Below are 8152 nucleotides of genomic sequence, written 5' to 3'. Positions count from 1 at the left end.
TCCCTTCTCATCTTGCAAGTGAGGCAGTCTCCGCTAAGTGCAATGTCGCTATCGGGAATCCCTTTTCATCTTGCAAGCGAGGCAGTCTTTGCTAAGCGCAACTCTGCTAGTGGGACTTCTCCCGTTTCATCTTGCAAGCAAGCCAGTCTCCGCCAAGTGCAACTCCTTTAGCAGGACTTCTCCATTTTCATCTTGCAAGCAAGGCAGTCTCCACTAAGCGCAACGCCGCTAGCGGGACTCCCCTTTCATCTTGCAAGAGACTGTCTCCGCTGAGCGTAACATTGCTCACTGAGCTACAGCCACACAAGTCCCCGCAACACTGCTTGCCGCTTACCATCCGAGGAGGGACTTCTGCCAACGGCAATTCCCGAGGCAACGCCTCATTCTGACGAAGACCGCCACGCGGCGCTACTGTCAGGCTACGTCCCTACGGGACACCGGGACAAGTCAATAGTCTACGATGGCCCTGATCAGGCACGTTAACCCTCGCCACTCGGGTATCAAAGATTGGGCTCGCTACCAACACCCTGCTCAGCGCAGCTCCCCTCAATAAACAATACACTAACCAAACAGAGGTCTATCTTAGCCGGGGAGTGGGGGACTCCCTGGGAGGGACTAGTAGGGGCCCACCCGAAAGTGGGGGACTCCATGGTTGACAACGTACTGACGCTAATTATGCTTTTGCAAGTCTAGCGGAAGTAACGCTTCAAACCGCTAGGTAACTCCCCAACCAAGATTGCCCTCCTTGACTGGGGACTTGGGGGACTTGTACTTACATGAGCATTTTCCAAGCATAATTAACTATAATGAGCCATACTCATGTTACCGCCAGCGGTACCAACTTCCACCAACAGAGTGACCTATAGAAACACAGCCAAGCAGGCTACCGCCTGAGCCCCGGTTCACCCCCAGATCACCACTGACGCGCCGCGCCAAAATCGCATCAGAAGCTCCAGAAGTTGGGAACTGAAGCACATTAGTCCCACATCGAAAACATGGAAGAGGTTAGCCTCTTCCCAACCTATAAAAGGTTCTCTCCTCTCTCCTCATTAATTACGCATTCACTACTTACCTACTGTTATTCTGTCAACATAAATACATTGACTAACTTAGGCATCGGAGAAGAGAAGACCGCCCAACGCGGTCTCCCTCTAACGCCACTTTGTATTTTACTTGACATGTAGCAGAAGCTCTGAGAACATTGCAAGTATCGGTCCGCCCATCGAACCAACGTTAACCAAAATTTAGTCATTGCTAAATCTTAGACATTAACAGAAGATTATCTGGAAGATGGGAATTCCACCCAAACTCAAAACTTTCATCTTGAATGTTGCTTATAAATGTCAAAAGAGTTAAAAGACACTTCACTATGACGATACTTGTTTTACTTGTAAAGCTAATACTTTAATCCACCTGTTTAGGGATTGTGCCTCATCTCAAGCTATTTGGAACAGTTTCCAAAAACCTCACTCTGTGAAAAACATTTCAAGAATGAATTGGAATGGTAGGCTAAATACAAATTTGCATTGTACCCAATTGATCTTATCCCATGTGAAATTGTGTGATACTTTTTCTTATATCTGCTGTTTAAGCAATTGGGAAGTAAGAGAATTTTTTACAGAAGCTTTAAAATAGCCTTTCAACCATCTATGATAATCACTGCAGCTATTCAAGAATGGTTTGATGCACACGTGCAGGAAAATGCTGATAGAGAGTATTGTTTGAACATAATGGTATGGAAGAAACCTTTCGATGGCTTTATGAAACTATAAATTGATGATTCAAGTTATAAGCCAGGTTAAGTTGTGCTGGTAGTGTCCTTCAAAATTCACTTAGACATTAAATTAATGGTTTTCGAGCCAATCTTGGTATTGGAGATGTTCTTGATGCTAAAAGTTGGAACCTTTTCGTTGGACTTAAACTGGCTATAGAGTCACATTACTTGCCTGGTGGTAGAATTTGATTCTGCAATGTTGGTTGACTCTCTCCTCCATAGTGATAATGAATTGCATCCCTTTGTTCTCTATATTATTAGGATGTAAAATTTAATGTAGAAGTTTGATGTTATTTATTTGAAGCATATATATCATGAGGGAGCCCTTTTAGTGAGAACCACTAAAATGAGGACTAGTTGAAGACTTTCTTGCGATACCTACTGTTAACATTAGAACCGAAGGCTCTAGTTAGCTTTTAGAGAGAGAGAGAGAGAGAGAGAGAGAGAGAGAGAGACACACACACACACACACACACACACACACACACAAGAAGTATAGTGGTTCGTCTCCCACTTTAGGGGAGACTACGTCCACTTAAATGTTTAACTATGTGTGTTGGGCCTTGCGGCCCAAGAGGATTACATGAGGATGTAATGGAGTGGATTTTAAGTGTGAGGATGGGTCCCTTTTATAGGTAAGGGGACCCCTCCACTTTACATTTTCTTCCATGTGGGATGCTAAACCCACTATTCTAGTCTTTAGAAAACATGCTTGTGAAGGTAACTGGGCAATTTCCGATTACCGTGGCGTAGCTTCCGAGGTAATGGCCGCTTCCGATTACAGTGGCGTAGCTTGGACATCCGGCTACTTGATGCATGTCGCGGTTGGGCCCCACCGTATCTTGTGGGCCCCCTAAGAGGGTGTTACTTATGCTTGGTGACATAGAAAATAGCCTTGCTAGTAGAGGTATCTACAAGTCCCCAAGTAAGAGGAGCTTCTTGGTTGGGGAGTTATAAACATGAAGTCATCAAGCATAAGTAACGTCCAGCGGCGCCCAGCCCCTACAAGCCCCCGAGCTCCGTAAGCAAGAAGGGACTCGTTATTCTAAGCAACAAAGACAAAAGCACGCACTTGTAGAATACTTGTTGTATTGGGCAACAAATGTGAGTTGCATTGATATGCGTTGGCATATACGAATGTGCGAGGTGCGTGATACATGTTGATGTATACATGTGGATGGCGCCGAGTACGATCGGTTATGACGTATAGACTCGAGAGCGCATATGGTCGTGTGAGCATATGGATTGCATATGAAAAATGTGTGACGCGCGCAAGGAAATGAACGAGGCCGAGTTTGACGGGGTTACGCTCATGAGATGTAAGTTGCATGAGTGCCATGAAGGCAAGCATTTGTAATTTCGTGAACGATGAATACGTTAACGCTTGTGTTTGTTTGGTTTTCGCTCATATTAATGGAACGCGAAAAGAATTTGATTTGTTGCAAACGAAAAATGGTAGAAGAATTCAATGTTCCATTAATGCGTATTATGTCGAGGGGATGTGAGTGTAAAGCTTGGGAATGCCGGAAGGCAAGATCGTGAAAGCTCGGGGGTGCCGGAAAAGCGTGAGAGGGAAGCTCGGGGGTTGCCAGGAAGGGTTGACCGGAAAGCTCGATGGTTGTTGGGAAGGCGTGAGTGGGAAGCTCGGGGGTGCCGTGAAGGCGTGAGCTGAAGCTCGGGGTTGCCGCGAAGGCATGGGGGAAACTCGGGGTTGCTGCGAAGGCATGAGCTGAAGCTCGGGGTTGCCGTGAAGGCGTGAACGGAAGCTCTTGAGCAGGAAGCTCGGGGGTACCGTGAAGGCGTGAGCGGAAGCTCGGGGTTTCCGTGAAGGCGTAAGCAGAAGCTCGTGAGTGGGAAGCTCGGGGGTGTCGCCAAGGCGTGAGTGGAAGCTCGGGGGTGGCCGCAAAGGTGTGAGCGGAAGCTCGTGAGCGGGAAGCTCGGGGGTGCCACGAAGGCGTGAGCGGAAGCTCGTGAAGGGTGGAAGCTCGGGGGTGTCACGAAGGCGTGAGCAGAAGCTCGGGGGTTGCCACTGAGGCATGAGCGTGAGAGCTCAAGGTTTTTCCATGAGGCATTAACGGGTAGCTCGAAGGTGATGCCCTGAGGCATAAGCGTAATCATTGCTAATTATGCTGGGCTGTATGTACAAGTCCCTGAAGTCCCCGATCAAGGAGGGTTTTCAGCGGGGTTGATACCAAAGCGTGGCTTTGTGCCGTATTGCGAGCATAATTAGTGCAAGTGAGTCGTCCATCTAGAATTGGTCGGAGCGAACGCTTATGCCCTTTCGGGTGGCCCCTGCTAGGCCCTCCAAGGAGTCCCCCACTCCTAGCTATAGACCTCCGTATGGTCAGAAAATTGTTTGATGAGGGGAGATGCGTTTAAGCAGTGGGTGTTAGGTAGCGAACCTAATCTTTGATACCCAAGCATCGGGGGTAAACTGCCGGATCAATGGCTACCGTGGGCTACATTAACCGGTCCCTTTACTCTTTCCCGGAGGAGAAAAACTTGGCTGCAACGCCGGGTAGCTGTCATTGTCATTATGAGGCGTTGCCTTACCGCTTGGCGGTTGGTCGTGGACCATAGACTAGTGGAGTCTAGACCCGTTTAGGTCTCTTTCTTGTAGGGAGAGTTTTAAAAAGTATGGTGGCCAAGAGGCTAGATAAAATATTTACATATATAGTACATGTAAAGTTTGTAATTGTATGAAAAATGACAAATAAGTATAGCAAGTAATAATATATGGATCTTATGACCATGTAACATGCACAATAGATAGTGGCGAGTGTGATGGGTGTTCAAATAAAATTTTGAGAGTAGATCCCGATGAAAGATATGAAGCATTGTGAACATAGAGCTTAACTAAAGCATGTTGGATATGTTTGAGCGAGTTTGGTTGTGTTCGAGCAAGTTGAGTGTAGTTGAGCGGGTAGACGCTATGCGAGCATGCGGGGCGTGGCCCAAACAAGTCTTGGCCATGCTCAATACCCAAGCGAGTCGTAACCATTGCAAGTATTTATCCAAGAATGTTTAGTTAAGTCATAAGTGTCACAAGTTTCTAGACATGGCCTAGTTTGTTTACGTGAGTGTCACACGTTTATTTAGTTAAATTGGAATTAAATAGAAACATGGCATTTGTAGCATGTATTTGTAGTAAAGTTTGCTAATAACATTTTTGCATTTTGTAAGCATGCTTAATGATCATTGAGATCGATATGTGAGGCATGGCATATCTAGCATAAATAAGGCCTAGAAGGCGTTGCCAAATCTACGAAATGTTGTAAGCATGCTTGAGAGTTATAAAAGCATGGCATTGGCATGGCACTAGCTCAAATTGAAAGAGCGTACAAGACATGGTATAATTGCTTATCTTATGCCGATTTGGAGTGAGCTGGAGTTTGGAATTGATATTAGTACCCAAATCATGTTGGAGTTGTCCAAGCATGACGCTCCATTGCTCCGATGAAACACCTGAGTTCGTTCATTGGAGAGGTGATCGATGATTATGTCTCCTTGAAACAAACTAGGTAATTAGTTCATCAACACTAATATCTTGCATATGTACTTTAATAAGAATAGACAAAGTGTATATGCAATGTGGTAGTGGACTACAAACCTATTGATTATAGACAGTTTTGTTTTGAATTTTAGATTGGCAGGAAGCATACAAAAGTCGTTGCGGGTAACGATAGTTGAGGCATGGCAACTATGCACTAGCGTGGCAATCATTTATATGTAGATGTGCTAACCATATGGCACAATTGGGACAACTATTTGACATACATATTGTGCAGCGGTGATGTGCCTGTTTGTTGTAATATGGATATGTACCCATGCATACCCCTACATGCATGGTAATAATCATGAGATTTCAATGGCACCTGGGTGGTGGGAGCACATACCTGTATCATGGACAGCCACGTATGTTTGTGTGTCAACAAGCCAATTACTTTGTGCAATTGTGTGGCAATGTAGTTGCCGACATACAATTAGTTGGATTAAGATGATCTATGCATGGGGGCACACGTGGTATAGAATATAATATATAACTTTGTTTAATAAAGCAGCATATATATATATACAGCCCCCTTCCAATGAGGGATCCCTATTTTTTTGCCAACTTGAGGGATAGGCTCCCAACCCTTGGATCTGTTTTAATAAGGCTCGACGGCTGAGATTAAGTCCAACCTTTTCACCCTTTTCTAAGCCTCCAACTCATGAACTCGGGTCTGTTCTCAAATTCCCAATTTCTTCTCTTCCTCTCTCTCTCTCTCTCGCTTGGATAATTCACTCGATTTGCATGTCAAGCATATCTCTTGCATCAACTTCTCTAGAAATCAGGTGGGTTTTCAATTCAATTGCAGCAATTTCCAAGGAAATAGTCCATCAATCCAGAGTAATCCCACCGCCATTGATTGGAAGAGATGTTGTCGGAGCTGCAAGGATAGAGTCTTGGAAGACTCTTGCTTTTCTATTTCAAGCTATCTAGTTATATAAACATGCATAGCCTATGTTTGTGCCCTACCCTCTTATTTGTTCCTAAAGTGTATATCTTTTCTCTTTGTTTTTGTTGATATGATGTTGGGCTATGCAAATTGAAGTTCAAAAACAATAGCTATAATCTCTTTCTTACTGATTGAATAGAAAATTGAAGTTCACATACTTGCATTTTGGTTTAGTCTAATCTGCGTGTTTGCTTGTATACAGATTGAAACTTTCACATAATTTGTACTGGTGCAGCTGCTAAAGTTTCCAGCTCCAATGGTATTTTGTTTATTGAATTTGTACTTGTTATTTTGTTTCATGGATTTTAGCTATTGGTTGTTGGACTGGAAGTTAGTGTTCTGTACTACACATTAGTAAGCTGCAAGAATTGTAATATTGTTTCGTGGTTGGGGATTTGGTGGTTCTTTTTAAACTGCAGATCATGTGGGGATCATGTGGGGCAGCATAAATCTTCAAATAAAAGCGAACCGTATGACATTGCTATTGTTGGATGTGGCCCTTGCTTGTTCCTTGGATAGGTTGTCTTTTGTGTATGTTTTCGTCACTTTGGTTATTTTGTGTGTTGTGTAGTTTATTGTGTTAGATTTGGCAGGCAAGTTGTTCTAATAATCTAGTTGTATTTTAGCTTGAGAGTGATGTTTACTGATTGTACAAGGAATGACTCATATATATCAAATTATTGCGATTTTGTAACACCTTAAAGTAGTCAAATTGTCTAATAATAACTTATCACTCCTATGTCGGATGTAAAAGTTTTGAGATTACTGTCAGCCCAGAATTTGAGTACTTTGTAATGCAAAGTTTGTGCTTTCTTAGTCTAATCCAAAAGTACATGTTGGAATAATTGGGTACTCTGTATTGAATCCTTAAAGCAGGTGAGACTTCGGCAAATCCTTTTCATGCGTGCTCAAGAGGATGGAGAAGCTAGGCCAAAGACCTTAGCTCAGTGATCAAGCATGGACATGTCGGTGATGAAGGCAGTGACACCCCTTACCATTGATGTTGTCACTATCAGTTTTCCTATTTGTTATATCAATACAATTCATGTTTCTTTATTGTGCAATTTTAGTCTCTTGTTGGCCTCAAAATGGCTATTAATGCTCATTATCAAATGTTACTCTGTAGTTGAGATTGGAAAGTAATTGGTGTTCTGAACTGGTGTATGTATTTTAAAAACTTATGAGAATGTATATGTGATCATTTCTACCTATCAATTGGATTGCATTTCTGAAAACTATGAGGATGTATCTACAAACATTTGCAAGCAAGCAAGCATATATAGCATATGCAGGGATATAAAACAGATGTAGGGACTAGAAACAATATAATCAATCAGTCTGTTGAATAACAACCACAGGCCACCTTCTTCAACTACTTAATTACACATCTGCATTACATCACTGTGATATCTTTTGGATAACAAGCATCGCAGAGTTACTGCTAAAAAGAAAACTCCTCTCGATCAAGCACAGTAGAATTACTGGACTATTCCAGACCTAACTTCCAAAAGCAAAAAGCAAATACTAGCAGCAGCTAATCAAGCACAGCATGTCTCCTATGGCTTTCCAAAATTACTGCTGAAAAGAAAACTCCTCTCAATCAAGCACAGCAGCAGCTAATCATCCTGACCACAACATGTACATGGGAAAAAGGAAGGTAATAATTCTTTGAGAAAAAATTTCAGACTCTATGTATGGTATAGAGAGGTATTAATATTACCTGTGATGAATAACTATCATTGTCTATGTCATCTCCACTAAAATTTTCATTTGTGTCAACATCAACGGATCTAAAAGAGCCAAATAAATATATTTAGTGACACACTAACCATTAGTCTCTAATTACACAGGTACTGACATCTCAATAGTTTCATTTTCC

At 42.9% G+C, this 8152-nt stretch overlaps 1 long non-coding RNA gene across 1 annotated transcript; it reads left to right on the top strand.

Moving 5' to 3' along the window:
• Positions 1-5976: 5976 nt before the first annotated feature.
• On the top strand, positions 5977-7475 carry LOC121052583. The gene is made up of 4 exons (XR_005809526.1): positions 5977-6109; positions 6476-6532; positions 6693-6792; positions 7150-7475. It is a non-coding gene; the product is annotated as an uncharacterized LOC121052583 (long non-coding RNA).
• The last annotated feature ends 677 nt before the right edge of the window (positions 7476-8152 follow it).

The sequence above is a fragment of the Rosa chinensis genome, chromosome 4 (assembly GCF_002994745.2).
Source record: "Rosa chinensis cultivar Old Blush chromosome 4, RchiOBHm-V2, whole genome shotgun sequence".
In the NCBI taxonomy this organism is placed as follows: domain Eukaryota; kingdom Viridiplantae; phylum Streptophyta; class Magnoliopsida; order Rosales; family Rosaceae; genus Rosa; species Rosa chinensis.
This window is presented reverse-complemented; position numbering and strand designations above follow the sequence as displayed.